Source organism: Gallinula chloropus, assembly GCF_964237585.1.
Source record: "Gallinula chloropus genome assembly, chromosome: 23".
Classification (NCBI taxonomy): Eukaryota; Metazoa; Chordata; class Aves; order Gruiformes; family Rallidae; genus Gallinula; species Gallinula chloropus.
Window position 1 is genome coordinate 1,057,920 of NC_140108.1, and position 20,301 is coordinate 1,078,220.

The window sequence follows — 20,301 nt, forward strand, 5'->3', positions numbered from 1 at the left end:
AGCTCGGCCACGCTAGCTCTGTGCTGCTGGTGCCACCCTAAATTTTCCTGGAAAGCTTCCCAGGTTTGCCCTGGTGTAATAAAGATCAGCCCCTGGTCGTGAAGGGAGATGGAACAGACAGGTATTTTATTTATAAAGCCTCCCACTCTCTGCCTCCCTGCAAATCACAGATCCTGCCAAGTCCCTGCACGCTGCAGCTAGAATTAAAATACAATAAATTATTGTAAGGAAGAAGTGCTGAAGCCTCACCCTCATAACATTTCCACAGAGGAAGACAATTGAGTACAGAGCATCCAATTAGGAATAAAGGGAGAAAGGCTTAGAAGAGTGATAGCACTTGGGGAAGCAAAGTGCAGGCAGAGCATTGTATGGGCAGGATGGGGGGAGCTGGGCAGGACCCAGGGGGGAGCTCCCTCTGGACTGTCACCATGAGAGCCAGCTGGTTTTGGCTGATCTACAGGTGCCAGGGGCTAAGGGAGGGGAGCTTAAGCCTAGCTAGGGCCACTCCAGCAGTGAAAGCCTCAGCACCCCTCAAGCAAATGGGGGAGTTGCTTCACCACTGACTTCCCTGGGTGCAGGATGAGGACACTCCACGCCATAGCTCTGGGCCAGGACTCCAGAGTGGCTCGTTTCTGGCTCTCCCATCCATCCTCAGGATGGGCTCAAGACAGATGATGGGCAGAAACTTCCTCATGGCAGGTCCTTATGGCAACAAATACCACAGAACAGTGTCCTGGCAAGTTAGAGCAGAGGCTGCCCAGCACCTTGCTCCCCCTCTGCACTGAGGTTGATACCTCTGTCCATGGCCACTCTGAGTGTAATCCTTCCCCTTCACAAGGGCAGCGGGTGGCACAGGGGAGCAGCCAGGCCAGAGGGGTTTCCAGAAAAGGTAATAACACTGTAGACACAAAACATATTGCTCTAGCAGCAGATCAAACCCCACATTAAAGAAAAAAACCCACCACACAACCCCCTCATGGATCCCACTTGCCCAGAACCACGCCAAGGGAACGTGAGTGCCCTTGAAAAGCCTGTGATCCAGCCTGCACTGACATCACTCTGGTAGGCTATTCCTCACCCTAGATAAATAGCCCTCTGCTCAGCAGGGCAGCAGAGTGTTTACAGATTAATTTTTTTTTTCCTGAAGAACATCTACTCCATAAAACAACAATTAGCTGCACTCTGAATTTATGAGTGTAATTTGCAGTGCTGTTAAAGCATGGGCAGCCGCGGCTTTCACGCAACGGTAATTGTTTGTGTTGCTCTGAAGGAGCCAGAACAAGGCACACTGCCCTGGGGAGGCTGCTGGGAAAAGGGGACACTGTTGTCTTTCAGAGGAGAATCCTTCCACCACCTTCAGGAAGATGTGGAGCACACGTTGGTACCACTATTGCCGTAACCACCCCAAACCCATTTGATTTCCAGCACAGAGCATGGTGGGAAAGGTTCTGCTGTGGGTTTTGGCTACCACATTGGTCAGCGTGGGTGACATCAAGACCCAGATGAGGCAACGAGGATGAAGCAAAGATGGAAACTAAACATTGCAGAGAAGCAATAGTAATTAAAAGGCTTCACATCATTTAGAAATGAAGGAAGAGCGTGAGGAGCGGGTGTCGTGTCCGTGTCCCCCCCGCCCCCCCAGCATCAAGCTACTTAAGTAAAAGTCACCAGAGGCTGATAAGACATTAGCTGAGAAAGGTAGCTGTCCCCAGGGGAAAAACAGGTATTAAGAGAGATGAGCCTGGACCGAGTTAATGGTGTTTTCACACAGCCAAGATCCCTAATGAAAGCGAGCTCACTTACATATCCAACGACTCAGCATTAGCCCTGCCAGCTAACCAGCAGCCTCCTACCAGAGCTAAAAAGGGCAGAAGCACCACGTCTCCTTCCCATTTTTCCATCTGCCCGCCTCTGTGGGTGAGAGCTGCTCTGCCTGTGCCTCAGCGCTGCTCAGGGCCAGCTCCAGGGTACCAGCAGGTTGGCTGGAGTGCTGGCAGATGAAAGAGGCAGCTTTAACATCAGCCAGAGAGCTCACAAAGCCAAGAGCCTGTTTTCAAAGGGAAGGGATAAAAAAGGCTAATTCCTAGCCGGGAGGTATTTACCTTAATGTTAAATGACAATTGCTTGCAAAACAATATTGCAGCAGCTCCCCGGAGGCGTTAATCAGAGGCTGCGTCTCCAGCTCTCGCTAAGGGGAGAGTGACAGATGCTCACAGAGAGCACCGCGGGGCAGGGGCTTTCATTCACAGCCTGCCAGCAGCCAAAGCATCAAACTCCTATTTGGGTTCCTAAATTGGGACCTCAGAGCCTTTGTGGGTCTCGACTCAAAGCCTTTCCGTGGGCACATCCAAGACTCCAACCACCAGCAAGCAGAGAGGTCCGTTAGCAGCCAAAGCCCTTCTGACACCAGACGCTGCCAGGTCCATCCCCCGGGTCCCCACACGTGTGGTTTGCTGTGCCAGCAAGAGACCACGCAGCTGCTGGAAGCAGACAGGGCTGCCTGTCAGATCCCTCCCCTGAGCGAGGGGGGGCTTCCAAAGCCCAGAGGAAAGGAGTAACTCTTCCCAGCCTCTCCATCCGCAGGGAGACACGATGAGTCTGACCACACCACAGCTGCCCAGGGTGACACGAGGGGGCTTTCTGGTTTGTTCCTCGGTTTCCCTCCTGCTCCCCTTCTCCCTTCAAAGTACCAAGACAGCAAGGAGGCACTGGGAAGAGCAGCATATGGGAGCTGAGCCCTCCTCCCCAGTCCCTGGTACCTCTCCTGCCTGCACCTGCAGAAGCAGAGGGTGCCTCTGGGTCACAACTCCCCCAGCCTCAGAATGTGCAGCCAAAGACAGGGCAGCAGGAATAGACAGTGTGTGATTTGAGGGGAAGAGAGCCCTGTCTGGGCAGAGAAATGTCAGTGAGTCACAGCACACTGCCACACACAGTGACACCAACGTTCTGCAAGGAGAGTCAGGGCTCCTTCGCGATGAGGGCAGCATCGCTGCCCCTGGCCTATGGCAGACTTGGAGTCCTGCCCCCTCCTGCCCCACATACAGCACTCAGGGCCACGTCAGGGAGACCACAGTTGCTGTGATGCTGAAGACTTCACCCCAAGGTCCTTCAAGCCTTCTCCACCCTTGCCACCCTCCCACCCCTGCCGTGCTTTGGGTCTCTACCTCAAGCTGCTGCTCACCTCTGCTATCACCTTCAGCCCCATCCACCTTTTGTTTCTCACCCCTCATTGTCCCACCTCTCCCCAGACTCCTCCCAGATGCCCTATATCTGCTTTCCCGCAAAACCTATACAAAATAAACCTCATTCTGCCGAGATGGGCTTTAAATCCTTATTCCCTTCATTGTACACATCTTAAGGCATAATTTTTAAGTGGTAGATGCAGGTCTACAGATTTATGTGCATCTTTAAGGTCTAATTTACATAAAAAAAACCAAGTGCGAAGTATTTCTTACCCCCAGGGCACAGGAGATACAAGGAGAACACCTAATGAATTTAAAAATGTTTGGATAAAACTTATATAAACTCTTACATATGCTAATAAGATGAAAGGCTATAATTACGAGCTGAATTGTGTACTGACACAAGTAGCTCTGTGCGATAAACAACGGAACTTCAGTGTCCTTGAATCCAAAACAACACGTTGTGAGAAGCCACTTTCCCATAAATCTCTCTCTCTGTCCCTTTTCAACACCCCTGGAAGCCCAGGCTTTCAACACCCCTGGAAGCTAAGGGATGCAATAACTTCTCAGTTGGTATAAATTTCATCTTTCTAGGGATCACCCCCAATTTAAGGGCACCTTTCCACTTCCTAAAGAGTGCTGATAGAAGGTAATTATAAACCTTATCTCACATGATTTGGATCATCAGCTGGCATTCATGGGAAAGGTACATCTAAATGAGGTGTGCATGTGCACAGAGGGGGATATTCTCACCAAGCTTCAATATACTGATCTTTTCATCCAACATAAATTTTTAATGCAGGAGGAATTTAATTTTGCAATACAAAGCTTGGAAGCAATAGAGTTTGTGTAAACAGCCAGCCACAGGGAAAACACACTCCACAAATATGTACTGCCAACAAAATCCATTTCCACAGCCCTTTAATTCATGAGTTACTGTCTGTTGTGCTCCAAACATAATCCTCTGCAGCTCAGCCTCCCCATCCCATCCCTGGTGTGGAACACCACTGCTCAAGGCACTGCTCAGGGTGTTGCCAGTTCAGACTGCAGTCTCCCTGTGTCACAGCCCCATGCTGTGAGACACCCCCATGGGAAGCAAGCCTTGAGGAAAGCAGCACTATACCAACAGGATGGAAGCCCCTTCTTCCCTTCAGCCACCCCTTCTCTTCATCTCTCCCCACCCCAGCTGCCAGGCAGGGATGATAACTTCTCATCTCCCAGAGGAAGGACTCATTAGCATTTCTTCTGCCTCTTGGATTAGGGTGTTAAGAACCAAAGAGCCCAGATCATCAATTTATTAATGCCAGCACAAGCCCACAGAACCACTAACCAAGCCAGGGGAGTTGCTCCAGCACGACACCAGTCTGGACCTCCTGACAATTAACAGTGGACCAAGCTGAGTGATAACTTGGTGACCTCCTGCTAGCACCTCAGGGCTCCAAACTTACCTCCCTGTGCTGGAGCCAGCTGTCCCCTGAGGCATTTCCAGCCTTTGCAGGCAGGATGAAATGACAGAAAAAAGAAAAAAAAAGGGGGGGAAAAAAAGTCACACCAAGCTGGAAGCTGACACCAGAGCAGTGACAAGGCACCCAGTCAGGCTTGCAGCACGTAGCCTGGCCATCACAACAGCACTGAGCACTTCAACACCCCCCCTCTCCTCCTCAAGCTGGTCTTGGGCTCCACATAGTCATCACCCCACTTTTAAGCTATTTGGGATCCCTTATAACTAGAATTAGACATCAGCTGAATATGTTTTCCCCACCACAATGAACTGTGAGGGCTACAAAGATGATGAAGGGCCTGGAGCATCTCCCCTGGGAGGAAAGGCTGAGTGAGCTGGGGCTGTTCAGCCTGGAGAAAAGAAGACTAAGGGGGGACCTGATTAATGTTTATCAGTATCTGAAGGATGGGATGCAGGGGGAAATGGGCAGCCCCTTTTCAGTGTCTGTGGGGACAGGACAAGGGGCAATGGCTGCAAGTTGGAGCACAGGAAGTTCCACAGCAACCTGGGGAAGAACTTTTCCCCAGTGAGGGTGAGGGAGCCCTGGGCCAGGCTGCCCAGGGGGTGTGGAGTCTCCATCTCTGGAGAGATTCCAGCCCCGTCTGGACGCCGCCCTGTGCAATATGAGCTGGGGAGCTGCTTTGGCAGGGGGTTGGACCCCATGAGCTCTCCAGGTCCCTTCCAACCCCTGGGATTCTGTGATTTAGCACCACCAAACCGCCTGTTTCCCTTCACGTATCCCACACACGACCTAAAGAAAGTCAGTATACAAGAACCAGGCAGAGGGCAGCCCTTCCCAGAGGCCTCTTTGCTGTGGTGATGGAGACAGTCAGCACTTTTTGTGCAGATCAATACTGCACTTGGATGTGACCGCCACTCCAATTACCGCCCCGATTCCAGAGGCACGAGCTGGCGCCCGCGCACCTACCCCAGCATTGACAAGGCACCACGCATATGCTGCCCACTGAAGTGATACCTGTGGGAAATCATTAACCTGCTAATTTGAAATCAATTTAAAGCCCATTTGCCTAATGACATGAGCACTGTAAATTATCTATAAATTGTTAATTTATGAGAAAATGACATCAGAATTTTTGTTTTATTAATTGGCTTTTCCAGACGCAGGTTATTGCTAAAGCTTTATAATCCATGTCTCTGGGTGAGCAAACATTAAAACCTGCTTAATAAGATGCCTTTTATGCCAAGAAAAAGAGTAAAATGAGTAAACCCACTCTCCTGAACACTTCAGCAAAAGGGTTTATGCATTCATCCTAGCAATTAGAGAGGGAGAAGGAAAAGTCATGGGGAGAGCGAGAAAAGGTCCTTTGAGTGTCTGTTCATGTTCTTGAACAAAATTGGTTCCAACCATATTTGCATTTTTCAGAGGCAAAATTCCTCAGAGTGCAGAACCCAGCCTGGGTCACCTCTCCCATCATCCTCGTGCCTCCTTGGTGAGGACTCACCCAGGCACAGGCTCAGCCCAGATCCTCAGCTCTCAGCAAATATTTGAGTGACAGAGTCGCTGGTGAGAGCATTAGCAGGAAATGATTCAAGGGCTGTGTCCGGGGACCAGGCTGTGATTTCTCTACTGATTTGGAGGTGTAAGAGACTTTTCCTAACAGCTCCAGTACATCTAAGTGTGGGAATGCAGAGTCCTTCTTCAGATTATTTCTTGTAACATCACATACCCAGGTCCACAGAAGTTAAGAGCTGCTCCACTAACTACTACTGCAGTCTCTCTCTCCAGCTGGATCTGTATCCTTGATCTCTCATGCAATACTCCAGGTCCTGAATTTCCCTCCTACCCCATGCAGCTGCTTGGGAATTGCTTGCACACCCATCTGCAGCCACCCACAGAAATCAAGCCCATGCAATCTCTCTACCCCATGGTAACTAGGCAACATGACTGCAAGTTTCAGACACTGATAGCTGAAAGCACAAGTGTGAAGAACCCAGGGTTTGGCTGACCCAAAGAGCAAACGCCCCCGAGGAAGCCGCAGCGCGCTGGCGCTAGGCACAGATTTATTGCAGATGAGGTTCATGGTCCCACTCACCTGTACTGAACAGTCATAAATAAAATCTCCCAGCACACCGTGACCTTGACAGGAATAAAAAAAAAAGGGAACACAACAGTTTCAGCTGCCTCCGATGTCCAGCACATCGTTCAGAGCTGTTTTCTCCAATGTCAGTACAATTGGAAGGGAAAAGGCAGCAGAGGAGCGCAGCAGAGCCAGCCCAGCAGCAGGGAAAGGCACAGCTCAGTAGTGCTTCAAAGCCCCAGTTTCCACCCAGGGAGAACAGCAGAACCACAAGTTCTTTTCCAGATCAAGCGTCCAGCAGCAACTTGCAGATCACCAGGCTGCTTGCAGTCTGGAGAAAGGCAAGCAAGCCCCAAAGCCAGCACCCACACTGCTCGTTCCACCACGGCACACACCCCCGCACAGGGCTCCGTTCCCTCTTTTCTCTTCCTCATCTTTTCAGAGCTTCATCCAAAAATCTCCCCCAAATCAGCACAAAGACTCTCAGGAGTTCTTTGTGCACACACAAACGAAAGCTCCTCCATGCAGGGACCGACCGACCACCCCTGTGTGCAAGCAGCAGCCAGTGCACACAAAAAGCTCTGTTTTTGCCAAAAAAAAGAGCTGCAATCTCAACCCTTTCCTCTTCCATTAATGCTCTATTTAAGTCTGCCTTTGAATCTGTCTGGATTACAAACCCACCCCCTCTCAGCAAACCCTCTTCCCAGACAGCCTCCCCCTCTTCTCTGCTAAACAGAAGCTAAATATAAATATATACCAGGGAGAAGTTTTGGGGAGAAGGACTGGGATTTTTAAGAGCTTCCCCCTCCTTCATCTGCTCCACAAACTGGCAGCCCAAAACGGAGCTGCTTTGTTGTTTGCTTTCATGGCTCCCAACCGAAAGCTCATCCCTCTGCTGCCATTCATCGGGCAGCTCCTGCCGCAAGAGCGCAATGCTGGGATCACCCTTCCCCGGGGAGATGCTGAGCCCCTCCGCAGGGCTCCTCCAGCCCTTCCCCAGGGGAGATGCTGAGCCCCTCTGCAGGGCTCCTCCAGCCCTTCCCCAGGGGAGATGCTGAGCCCCTCTGCAGGGCTCTTCCAGCCCTTCCCCAGGGGAGATGCTGAGCCCCTCTGCAGCGCTCCTCCAGCCTTTCCCCAGGGGAGATGCTGAGCCCCTCTGCAGGGCTCCTCCAGCCCTTCCCCAGGGGAGATGCTGAGCCCCTCTGCAGGGCTCCTCCAGCCTTTCCCCAGGGGAGATGCCGAGCCCCTCTGCAGGGCTCCTCCAGCCGCTGCTCAGGCACTGCCTCACCAGGCTGGGGGATGAACACAAGGATGCTCATGCCAGATGAATGCTGGCCCTGTTCCCTGACCCCCTACCGAAACCAATCCGGTTAGAAGAATTCCTGCCTGCTGATATGCTAATATTTTAAATGAGCTTTAATTAGCTTTCCAAGGCTACCCCACCCCATGCCTCACTCACACACCCATGCACCCGGGGTCCTCACTGCTGTCAGCCCCATTGTGCTGCACCTGCACCCCACCCCCCCAAAAAGAGGGGACTTGGGTGCCTGTGGGTGTGTTCTGCTCCCCTCCCTTTTGCTGTGACTATATTTATTGTGGTGTAAAATCACAGCACCACCTGCTCTGGTCCTTCCCCACCTCCCGTTTAATAGAAAATACCCTTAGGCCATGGAAGAGCAGATAGGAAAATCCCAGGGTGCTTGTGCTGCCTGCTGGCAGATCCAGGGTGAGGGGAAGGGTGCTGGGTGAGGGTACACACAGGGGATTAGTGTGTCACACACTATCTTGAGCCAGCCAGCACCCCGCAACTCCTCTGGAGCTCCATCCAGGAGGCATCTGTGTCCCTGTGGAGACTGAGTCATAGGTAAGGGACCTGCCCAGGGCCCAGCTTTGCTGCTGCTCTGAAGCAGAGGCAGCTCATCAGGGTAGCTCACCTCCTTTCTGCTGAACACAATTCCTCCAATTTTGTGCTGGCATTAAACAAGCATCTCATTTGTTCCAGCTCTCTGCTCAGTGAGGCTGCAGCTTACAGTCCTGCACACACATCATTTGAACGAATCAAGATGTGCCTGTCCCTCAGGAGGGCCCTGTGTCCTCAGTAACCATCACTGTCCTCCACAGCCCACTCTGGAAACCCTTGTCCAAAACATAAACTCCCAAAATAACACAGCCCTGCTCTAGGCTGGCCCAAAATGACACTGTTTGACCTGTTCAATCAGGTGACAGGCAATGTCACTGAGGACAAGAGCTCTGCAGTGTTCCTAGGGAAAAGACATGATGTCTTCAGCTCTTGAGACACTCCATGTTTTTGACCTGCACCACCTCCTCCTCCTTTCTCCCTGAACTTTCTTCCCTAAACATCATCCCCACCCCTAGCTCACCCCTCCTGGAGAGGAGGCAGCATTACTGGTAGCCCGATGCAAAGGCTCTTGCATTAAGGCACCAGACAACCTCCAATCTGTCTCTTCCCACATACAACACAAGGCCTTGCCTAGATCCCTGGGAACATCTTTGGGTTTATGTTTATTTTTCAGTCTGATCATCAAGCAAGACAGCAAAGAGACTCGTCACCATCCATCAGGAGCTTCATTGTTTAGTAATAAGATGTATTGGCCCCTCGCAGCGAAATAACACTCCAGCCAGAGCTCCCATTTGTTATGATCTGGCTGACTGGGACAGCTGTTCATGTCAATGCTGTAAACACTCCATTTGGAGCAGAGACAGCAAATTTTAAGCACTAATAAATGGGGTTGCAGGCTGCTGAGCACACACGAGGTTAGCTACTGGTCACCACTGGCTTTCCCCATCCAGGCTCCTCCAGCTGCCTGCCCACCCCAGCCCCCTTCAAACACAGCGTGGGGGGCCTAGGCATGCCCACCCATCAGTCCCAGCTCTGCCCCCCACCCAGTGAGCCCTGCCAGGAGCTGCCCCAGCCCTAAAATCCAGCTGGCAGGTATGCAGGGAGGGCTTGTTACCGAGCTGGGGGGTAAGGCAGCTTTCTCGGCTTGGCAGGAGCGGGCTCTGTGCAGCAGTGCCAGAGGAACAACTCACCTGTGTGCAGGCATCAGGAGGGAGGTGAATCTGCTTTTCTGTAGTTGGCTTTATCAGAAACGGCCTCAGGAGATCAGATGTCAGAGAAGGATCTCTGGAGAACACCAGTGGACTTTGGTGGCAGGCCTTTGGAGGAAAGGACTGAGCTGAGCTGGGTGTCTCTGACCCAGTGCCCTCCATGCTTCCCAGGGCTGGAGGCATGCTCTTATCCCAGGTTTATTACCAGCTGCACAGCCCTAAAGCTCCAAAGGAGCTGAGGGTCAGCACAGCTCAGCCTCTAGCAGAGATAACTGCATACTGAGGAGTCAGGATGATCTGTCACCACACCAGATGCCTAAACACACACTGGGGCAGTTCAGAGCAAGCTTTCTCTCCCCACATAAGTAAACCCAGGGTTAGCCAGAATCCAAGGAAACAGCAGCCTTCCAGCATCCCCAGCTAGCAACAAGAGCTGAGATGCTGTGAGGGTGCCTGCTCAGCAAGGGCAGAGCCTCTGCAGAGCCTCAGATGATGGAGCATCCATCAGTGGGTTTCAGTGAGGTCACAGCCTCACACATTACACACAATGTCACTTCCACTTTTGCATCAGGAGAAGTAAAACTTACAGACATACAGACAAAGCACGGGCAAGATTTCATGATTCATCATCACTGCCATCCCAGGCATTCCCAACTGCCTGGGTTTATCCTTTGGCTCCCTTATAGCAGCTCCTTTGGGAAGTACAGGAATTCCAGGGCCAGGGCACAGGTCTGCTGCTCGTTTATACCCATGCCTCAGGCAAACTGAACAACCCCAGAGACTTCAGCCCCTCTTCTCATAAGCCTTCCCCTCCAGACCCTTCCCCATCCTGGTGCCTCCTTTGTGTCCCTCTTGCCCTGTGGTGCCCAAACCTGCACCCAGTGTCGAGGTGAGGCCGCCCCAGCGCAGGGCAGAGCGGGACGATCCCCTCCCTGGCCCGGCTGGCTGTGCCGTGCTGGATGCACCCCAGGATGGGGTTGGCCCTCCTGGCTGCCTGGGCTCATGCAAAGATCATACAGAGGGAGCACTGTGCACCACCCAGGACTGGCTCAATAGCATTTGCAGGGAAAATAAAAATCTGGACTAGTTTTCACAGAATTCAGTCAGACCCACAAACTTCTTGATCAGCTCATCTCACTTTCCCAACCCCTTCATTAGCCTGAAAACAGCTCAGGGAAACCCAGGCTATCACATCTCAGGAAAGGCTCCCAGGAGCCTGAACAAGCCAATGGATCTGGGAGCTGGTTCAAGAGAGAAGACCCCAAGTTCCTATTGCTGCTTCATATTGTCTCTATCCAACACAGCACATCCCCAGGAAGCTCAGCAAGACAGAGACCACCACTTAGAGAGAAATAAAAGTCCTTGTGCAGACACACCACCTTACTTCCATCACCTGGCACTTCTCACTCAGCACCAAGACCCATTGGAAAGGTCACTCAAGCCTAAGAAAGAAAAAAAGCATTTCCACAGAGGTGTTTTAAAAGCTCACCCAGAGCTCACCCTGCCCAGGGCTGTGAAGAGTCCCAGCCCTACTGCATCTGCAGTCTCTGGGCTCAGTCTGGTTAAAGGAAATAATCTCACATCACCATTTCCTGTGGGAACTCCTTAATCTCCCAACACTCATCAGCTGCAGTGCTCCAATAGGGCTGCAGAGCTCTTTGGTGGTGAGTAAGAAGATACCAGTGCCCACAGCTGTAGGAAGTATAAGCCTAGCACAGCTAGAGACAAACCTTAAAGAAACAGAGACATGAGGTAGGAAGAGCTGCTGCCCTCCTGCCAAAACCAGCTGAGCCACAATGCTCTCAATGCCACAATTTAGCTCACCCCATCACTGACTGGATATCCTCACATCCCTTCTCATCCTGCAGACTCTGAGACTGGAACAGGACGTGTCATCCGTCATTCCCCCCCGCCAAGCTATCACATCAGCTACCCAAAGCAGCACCACAACCCTTCCTCTGGGCTAGTCCATAGGCTGGAGTTACTCATACCTCCTCCCTGCCCTTACTCACCCCTTAGCAGCCCTCACTGTTGTCTCACCACCTTCTTTTGCAGGGGCAGAACCTTTCCTGTTTAAGATAGAGGACATTTCTCCAGTCTGCCTAAATCACAACCTATTTGTAATTTAATCCAACCTCCTCCACTTCCCATCACATGCAGTTATTTACAACGCTGTTTACCAGCTGCTGCCTTTCAGCCCAGCCAGGCTGCACTTCACTGGCAGATTAATCCATCTCCCCCAGACTGACTCATGCACAACCCCACCCGGCAAAACGGCTTCTCTGCTTCAAATCAGGGTTTGAAACCACATCTTGGGCAACCTTCCCCCCAGCTCCCAGCCCAATGCCCTTCAGGCCTTACTCCTATCCAGGCTCCTTCACAACTTTTCTTGCTGCTGAAACACCCATCAAGATGCTATTAAGCTTCCTGGTCCTTCCTCCTGCTCATTGCATGCTACAGTGTGAACCATGTTTTCATGCTGAGTTCCTGGGGCAATAAAATTGCTCTGAGATTAAAAAAACCCAAACAAATCAACAAGAAATAAGCATCATGAGCCAGCACTTGGAGAAACACCAAGTGCCCAGTGCTTTGGGCTCTCTTCAGCTCCTGCAGTGGCTTATAGAATCACAGAATCCCAGGGGTTGGAAGGGACCTGGAGAGCTCATGGGGTCCAACCCCCTGCCAAAGCAGTTCCCCAGCTCATATTGCACAGGGCGGCGTCCAGACGGGGCTGGAATCTCTCCAGAGATGGAGACTCCACACCCCCTGGGCAGCCTGTCCCAGGGCTCCCTCACCCTCACTGGGGAAAAGTTCTTCCCCAGGTTGCTGTGGAACTCCCTGTGCTCCAACTTGCAGCCATTGCCCCTTGTCCTGTCCCCACAGACACTGAAAAGGGGCTGCCCATTTCCCCCTGCATCCCATCCTTCAGATATTGATAAACATTAATCAGGTCCCCCCTTAGTCTTCTTCTCTCCAGGCTGAACAGCCTCAGCTCACTCAGCCTTTCCTCACAGGGATGAACATTCTTCCTCACACAGTGAAGGAAAGCCGGGCACCCAGCCCCTCTGGCTTTGCTCATCACCACCTCCGGGCCTTGGGGAGCAGGGAAGAGCTGAGCAGCCGGCCAGGAGGACAAAGGAGCATCCCAGAGACCTGCTCCCCGCAGCTGGGCTCCAGGAGCCACCGCGATGCATCATCTGCAGGGTGATTGCCAGGAGCCACTCGCAGCGCAGGGGACCGGCTCCGTGGCGGGGCGAGTGGCGCTGCCGCCCCCGGCCCGGGCTCCCCTCGTAGGCTGAGGCCGCCCCGGCGGGACCCCGAGCGGCCGAACCACGTCCCCTTACCGGGCCCGGGCTCCCCTCCTAGGCTGAGGCCGCCCCGGCGGGACCCCGAGGGGCCGAACCCCGTCCCCTTACCCGCCCCGGGGCGCCCACTCAGGCCGCCCCGCCTCAGGCCGCCCCGCCTCAGGCCGCCCCGCCTCAGGCCGCCCCGCCTCAGGCCGCCCCGCCTCAGGCCGCCCCGGCGGGTAACGGCTGCTCCCGCGCCCGGCCCCCGGCAGCTTCGGCCCCTCCAGCCATTTCACCCCCGGAACACGGGGCGCTAAGGAGCGCCGACCCATCTCCCCAGCCCCCCTCATGTCCCCCGGGGGCGGGCGGGTGACCCGGGCACCCCCCTGTGCAAGGGAGGGGCAGACTCTGGCAGTGGTTTTCAGAGCGCGGGTGGTTTTTCCCTTTCAAAGCCACAGAATTTGGGCTTGGGGGTTGTTTTCAGGGTGGATGGAGCCCGTGGGAGAAGGAGGGCGGGGTGCCGCTGCTGCAGCACCCTGGGGTGCATGGGTAGAGCCCCTAAATGTTGGTGGGGAGGCAATGGAGACCTCACAGTGCCCCAGCCTGACACAAACCCAGGGGAGAGTTGGCTGGCTGTAATGAAGACTCCACACCAGACTCACTCACCTGGAAGAAGAGATGGGGCCTCTGCCAAATCGCAGGCAGCAGGTTTCGGAGCGGGGACCATCCATGTTAGCACAGGGGCTGAGCCAGCAGCCCGCCGTGGACCCGCTCCCGCAGACAGAGACACAACCCCTTCCCATCCCTGCCAGCTCGCAAGGAACAGCGAGCAGCCGTGCGATCCACTCTCTGAGCCCCTTCCCCTGGCCCAACCCTTTCTCCAGCCCAGCAGCAGTTTCCTGTGGAAACCCTGCCTGTCCCTGCCTGTGCAGGCAGCTGCCATACCCCGGGGTGCCCCTTTGCTGTGTCCCTGTCCCCACGGGTGGCAGCCCTGGGCCACCCGTGAGCCACAGACTGCACACAGCTCCCCACGGCCGTGCAAGGGGGTGCCTGTTGCACCTTCTCTGGGGGCAAGGGGCTGAGTTCCCAGCCAAAACCAACCCCTTCCAGCTGTGCTTGGCAGCAGTCTCGAGCATAAACCCTCCCCTACCTGCAGTCCCCAGTTTCTCATTGAAAGGGCCACATTCCCCCTTCCTGTGGATACAGGAACCCTGAGCCCCCTCTGGTATTTATTAATAGGGGCTTCGCCAGCCACTTCAGCCTCATCTGTAAGAGCCAGGCCTTGAAAACGCAGGAGGCTTTTGGTGTGTTGTGCCATCCTTTCAGCAGCATCCTCACTGGGTGCAGCATGACTTGAACCTCAGTCAGCATGGCTGCCAAGTCAGGGAAATGCCTGGGTCCTCCTCCCACCCTGCTGCTGGCCTCTGTGTGCATCTGCTCAGCGTGGCACTGGGAGGTGCAGAGAAGCACAGGCGCAGCCAAAACTGGGACCAGAAGTTGGTGCCAGTCCCCATGTGCTGTGAAAACCTGTGGTGCTGGTTTCAGGGTCAGCATGGATGTGCAGCCTCCGGGCACTGCCAGGAGCTCAATATGGAGCAGAGGAGTAAAAGGTCTCCCCAGAACTCAGGTAAAGCTCCTGCTTGACCTGTGTGGGATCCTGAGCTGGCTTTCACAGACTGGCAGCTTTTCTGGATGTGGCAAGCTGGCTTCAAGGGGCCTGAGTTCTTGTGCACACAGGGAACTGGTGCCATGGCCTCATGCCCACCACATTCCTTACATGCATGATGTACATAATGTGTCGGTGCCACTCTGAAGGGCAGAATCACCTCCCTCAACCCACTGGCCATGCTTCTTTTGATGCAGCCAGGTACATGGTTGGCTTTCTGGGCTGTAAGTGTGCCTTCCCAACTCATGTTCAGCTTTTCACCTACCAGCACTCCCAAGCCCTTCTTCTCAGGGCTCTAGTCAATCCATTCCTCCCCCAGCCTGTATTGAACAGGGGTTGTCTTGACCCAGGTGCATGAAACTTGCACTTGACCTTGTTGAACCTCAAGTTCACACGGGCCCTCTTCTTGTGCTTGTCCAGGTCCCTCTGGATGGTGCCCTGTCCCTCAGGCATGCCAACACCACCACTCAGATTGGTATCATGGAATCCCAGACTGGTCTGGGTTGGAAGGGACCCCAAGGGTCACAGAGCTCCAACCCCCTGCCACAGGCAGGGACACCAACCTCCAGGCCTGGAGCTACACAAGGTTGCCCAGGGCCCCATCCAACCTGGCCTTGAACACCCTCAGGGATGGGGCAAATCATCTTCAAACTTGCTGAAGGTTCACTCAATCTCATTGTATCTGTCACTGATGAAGAAATGAAATAGTACTGCTCCCAGTAGGGTCCCCTGAGAGACCACTGATCATCAGCTCTGGACATTGAGCTATTGACCACTTCTGCAAGTGACAGCAGCAGAGTGACGAGCCAAGGGGCCAAACGTGAGAATGTCAAAATCTTTTTATTTACAACAGTCTCCAAAAAATCAAGGAACACTGAAAATAGTGAGGATAGGAGAGGACTGACTTACAAAAGTACCACGTGTACGTTACACCGGGAGTTGTGCTACATCACTCTGAGAACCGACATGCTAAGGTCTGCACGTGACGTGGTGGAGCGGCAGTGCCCGCCCTCCCTCTGTCCTTGGCGTGCTCACACCTCTTCCCTTGGCTTTGGAACCATCTTCCCTCCTGTTTGTTCTCTTCTGCCCCCTCCACACCCCCCTCCTCCCCCCCCAGCCCCAAACCCTTCTGCTCATGTTTGCTGCCCTGGTTGTCCCCTTCCGCCCCCTCCAGCAACTGCCCAAAGGAGGAGCAGGAAGGAGAAAAGCCAAACAGCCAAGGAACGATGTCCTCAGGCTGGAGACAAGCCTGGAAAGACTTTCAGCTCCAGGACCCCAGGTACAAAGCCAGGGCAGAGCAGTTGGTGGAAGGCTTTGTCAAACCTGTGAGCTATGGCTTGCACGCTGTCAGGGCTGAGGAGTGATTTTGGAATTACTGAGAGATGCTGAGTTTGTCCTGCCTGGCTGGAAATCTATTGGCACAGCTTCCTTGGTGGAGAGTGTGGGAGGATTTGTTCACGTCACAGGGTTAAATAAAAAGCCTTCCAGGAGGGCAGGTTGCTCTGGTAAGAAAACTCAGTGCAGGACAAACTAGAAGAATTAGGTGCTGTGGCATAAAGCAACATCCCAGTTTGCTCCAGCAGAGACAAAGCCAGGGGCTGCATCCAGACTGCTGCATCAGCAGTCCCAGTGACTCTCCAAGCATGCCACACATCCTTCTCCTGGGGCTGTTTCTCCGGCTGCTGTTGCTCTGGGATGCTTTGGGATCCAGCAGGGATCAGGAAACACATCCCAGCACAGCCACTGATCCCCTCTGGGGCCCTGCAGCCTTTGGACTGGTGGGTAAGTGGCCAAACCTGATGCCCCAGCTATGTGTACAGAGCCCAGGCACCCTGAGATAAGGAAACAGAGACCTGGCTCTGTTCCTTCCTCTGACACTGATCCTCACAAATCACATCAGCTCTGTTCAGCAGAGACAGGCCCTTGTGAGCACAAACCCTCTGCCCCAGAGTCCACAGTCATGGGGAGCCTGAAACTCATTCAGCAGGGGAAGGGAAGGGGAAGGGGAAGGGAAGGGAAGGGGAAGGGCAAGGGGAAGCAACACCCACTCTCTGCATGTATCACAGTGCTTCAGCACTGGGGAGCAGCTCCCTTCTGTGACTGCCATGGGCTGGCAGGGTGAGAGGTTCTGGCCTAGACAGGACCTGCTGTGTTTTGTAGGAGACTGCAGAGCTTCAGAAGGATCCCCATCCTGAAACACTTACACCAACCTTTCAGAACATAACCCTCCACCTTTCCCTAGCAAAACCCCACCCCAGGAGCGGGCAGTTAACAGCCCCCCCGTTACCGTGCGCTGGAACCCAGAACTTGGGGGTGTTTTTAATAGCAGTGAGACTGGTTTGAAATGGGAAACTGGAGCATTCTCTTCCCAGTGAGGCTGCTCTGCTGAGTTTTACTGTTTCAAACCATCAAACCTGACAGCTTTCTATGAAGCAGTTTAACTCCCTCCCTTCCTCTGCCCGAGAGATTCTCTCTGAGACAATCTCCAGCCACTTTTTGGTCCAGACTCTGTCAGCCCCTTAGGCACAAGCAGCTACCACAGAGAAGGCTGAACCTTGCTTAGCAAGATGACAGGGCCCAAGAGATGCTCTGGGAAACAGAGGAATCATCACAGGAAGAAGACAGGCAGAGATGGAGGAGGAATTCATTTAGGGGGAGCATCTGCTCCCAGAACAGTGCCAGACAGGTGAGGCCTTGCTTTTTATTGCTACGAGCATCTGGCTCGGCGTGCTGGGTCCCAGCAGGGCTGTCAGCCCCACCCTCAGGTGTGCTCAGATAAACCCATCCCTTCTCTTACCTCTCTAATTTTATGAATATTTCCCAATCCCAAAGAGGCCGCTGCCTACACGGAGCTGGATGTGTGGATCTGGTGATGATTTACTGTCTTGGCAGATGCTGGGGGAGATCAGGGTGTTGTCAGCGTTTTGGGGAAGGCTGAGCCCCCCCTCCCCTCCCACAGCTCTCAGCCTCTTTCATTCCACAGCACGTAGAGAAAGCACCAGCCACCCTGCCCACAGAGCTGTGCTGAGCGAGCAGCGGTGGGGCAAACGTCTAGTTCAGTCATGAGACTTGTCTTAACATCATGTTTCATCAAGTTGTGAGCTCACCAACATCCCCTGAGTCCTTACAGTTAAAAGCACAACCAAGGATAGTCTCCTGGCTCTTCTGCTATCCTACTACAACCTGTAGTAAGTTCCTCCTCCTCTTCTTGCCTCAGTTTTTCTTGCTGGAGGGGCACAACCTCCTCAGTACAAGTTTGTGAACCATCAGCTACAGCTCTGCACCCACTCCCATCCCTCCTTTTCCTCTCTGGATTGCCCCAGCCATTGCCCTCCCAGTACCACCATGGACAAACACCTCCTGCCAATGCCAGCCAGCCCTTCTGTGCTGCTGGAGGAGGGAAAATGATAGCATGTCCCTCCCCCTGCCTGCTCCAGAAAGCAGGACAGATCCTGCCAGGTGCCAAGAACTCTGTTATTTCTGTCTGCAGATCAGACAGTGTCAGATCAGACCCAAGAGACATGAAAGGGCTTCCACTACTTTGAAATTAATCTCTGCCTTCCAAGAGCAGCTCAATGAATGGTCTCAGCGTGGTGTGTCCAGAATCAGGCCGGAGGTGGGGGGCTTGCACAGCCTCTTTAGAGTGAGCACAAACAGAGGACACCAAGGGCTTAAACGAGCTTTAAACTTTGCAGGATTCAAAGCACATCTATGCCTTATCTTAAAGGCTTTTCAAGGTTTCTTCATGCTCACAGAAGGAGGAACTTCCTCTAAGGGTGAACTTGGCACCTTATTCTTGTCTGGTGACCTGGAAATACCCATCAGTTCTAATCACCCCGAGGAGTTTGAGGCATTAACTAAATTCAGGTCAAGCCACCAGCCAGAGCATCCTTGGCAGCTGAACTAGGACTACCCTGCTCCCCACCCCCCCAGCACCCACAGGGGGCTCACAGGGCTGTATATCATCAGCACACTGCCCTCCACACTCAATGCTCAGGGTACTGCTAGTGATGAAATCCAGAGGACAGACATAGGGAAAAGCATGGCTTACAGCTCAGTGAACTCTACACAGCAGCCCTCAAAGCAGCACAGCTTAAGGACAGTCAAAAATCCTTCCCAGAACCATTTCTTCATGGGCACAGGGTTCAGTTATGAAGGAGTGGGTGCAGGTCAGAGGTAGGTGCCAAGGGACATTTAACCCTTTGCAGAAGGGGTGGCTCAGCTGCACCATGGGATGGTGAGGATCCAGGGCTGGTCTCACACTCTCCCCACCCTCCCTGCCTGCAGCAGGACTGGGCTGGGGGTCCCAGGCATCAGCAAGAGCCCTGTCCTGGAGCCCCCCTCTCCTGCTGACACCGTGGGGAACCTACCTTAGGAACAAACACTCGATCCATCGTCACAGGGATGACATGATGTGAAGGTGCAGGACTGGCAGGGATGGGAGCAAGGATGCTCTGAGCCAGGCAGAAGCTGGTCTGTCCCAGCAGCTCAGTCCTCTGGGGTGGGCTTCCTGGGATTTCCACCTTAAAAAGTAGGGGGGGGGTCAATCCTGACAGAACTAAAGCCACCAGGGACATAGCCTCTGGGAACACATGGAGTCAGGCTGTTTTCTGGCCACTCCCTTCCAGTGGCATCCCTATAAATAATGTTTAATGCATCTCCCCGTGGGCCTGACCCCTCCCCTTCTGCCAAGGACCAGATGTGCTGCATATCAATGCCTGCACTTAGCTATTTCAATTTTAAAAATATGATGGAGCCAGTGATGCTTAAAATGTACTTGTTAATGGCACCAGTTTGCGATTTCATTTTACTTTAATATAAACCATCTGCTCTGAGCAGGCAGCAGGCGCAGACTGAAGCTCTGCTGCCCTCATGTCCACACCCCAGAGAGCATCTCTAAGCTGCCAGAGGCTGCACCACTATCTACCTGTTCATGCCACCAGGTATGGGCTCCCCCTGGTTTGGTTAGTACATCCTCAGGCTAAAGAGGGACTGTCCTGACCAAAAGGCTCTGCAAGGAGCTCAAGGCTGTTTTCTCTCCCCCATGAAGAGTGGAGGCAGTAACTGGTGAGGTCACACGCTGAGGTGGGACTGGGCATCCCTCGTGCTGTGACCTCACTGCGATGAGGGAGGGGAGGGCAGGCTGCTGGGAGCACCGACTGCATTTTGCAGAGATCCCAGCAAAAGATGCTCTGTCCCTGCAGAGAGAAGGGGAAAGCTGTGTGTCCTGACACCCTCCATGAAGGATGGAAGCAGGTCACTGCAGGTGATGCTACCCAGCAGCTCCAGGTGGGATCCCACAATGACACCCGTAAGCGCTCCTGTACAGCGAGTTCACTGCTGGTCTTGCTTGAGTAGAGGGCACAGCCCAGGGCTCCAGACAGCGCCAGTTCCCAGGCCTGTCCAACAGCTCACTGCTGGGTTTGAAGGCTCAGGTAATGAGGCACAGGCTTGGCATAGGGGTAGGACATCACCTCAAGAGTCAGCATTGCAGTGCTGACCCTGGCCAAGGGAAGGGGAGGGACAGAGGGAAGGGTTTTGAGAAGGACTGGATGGT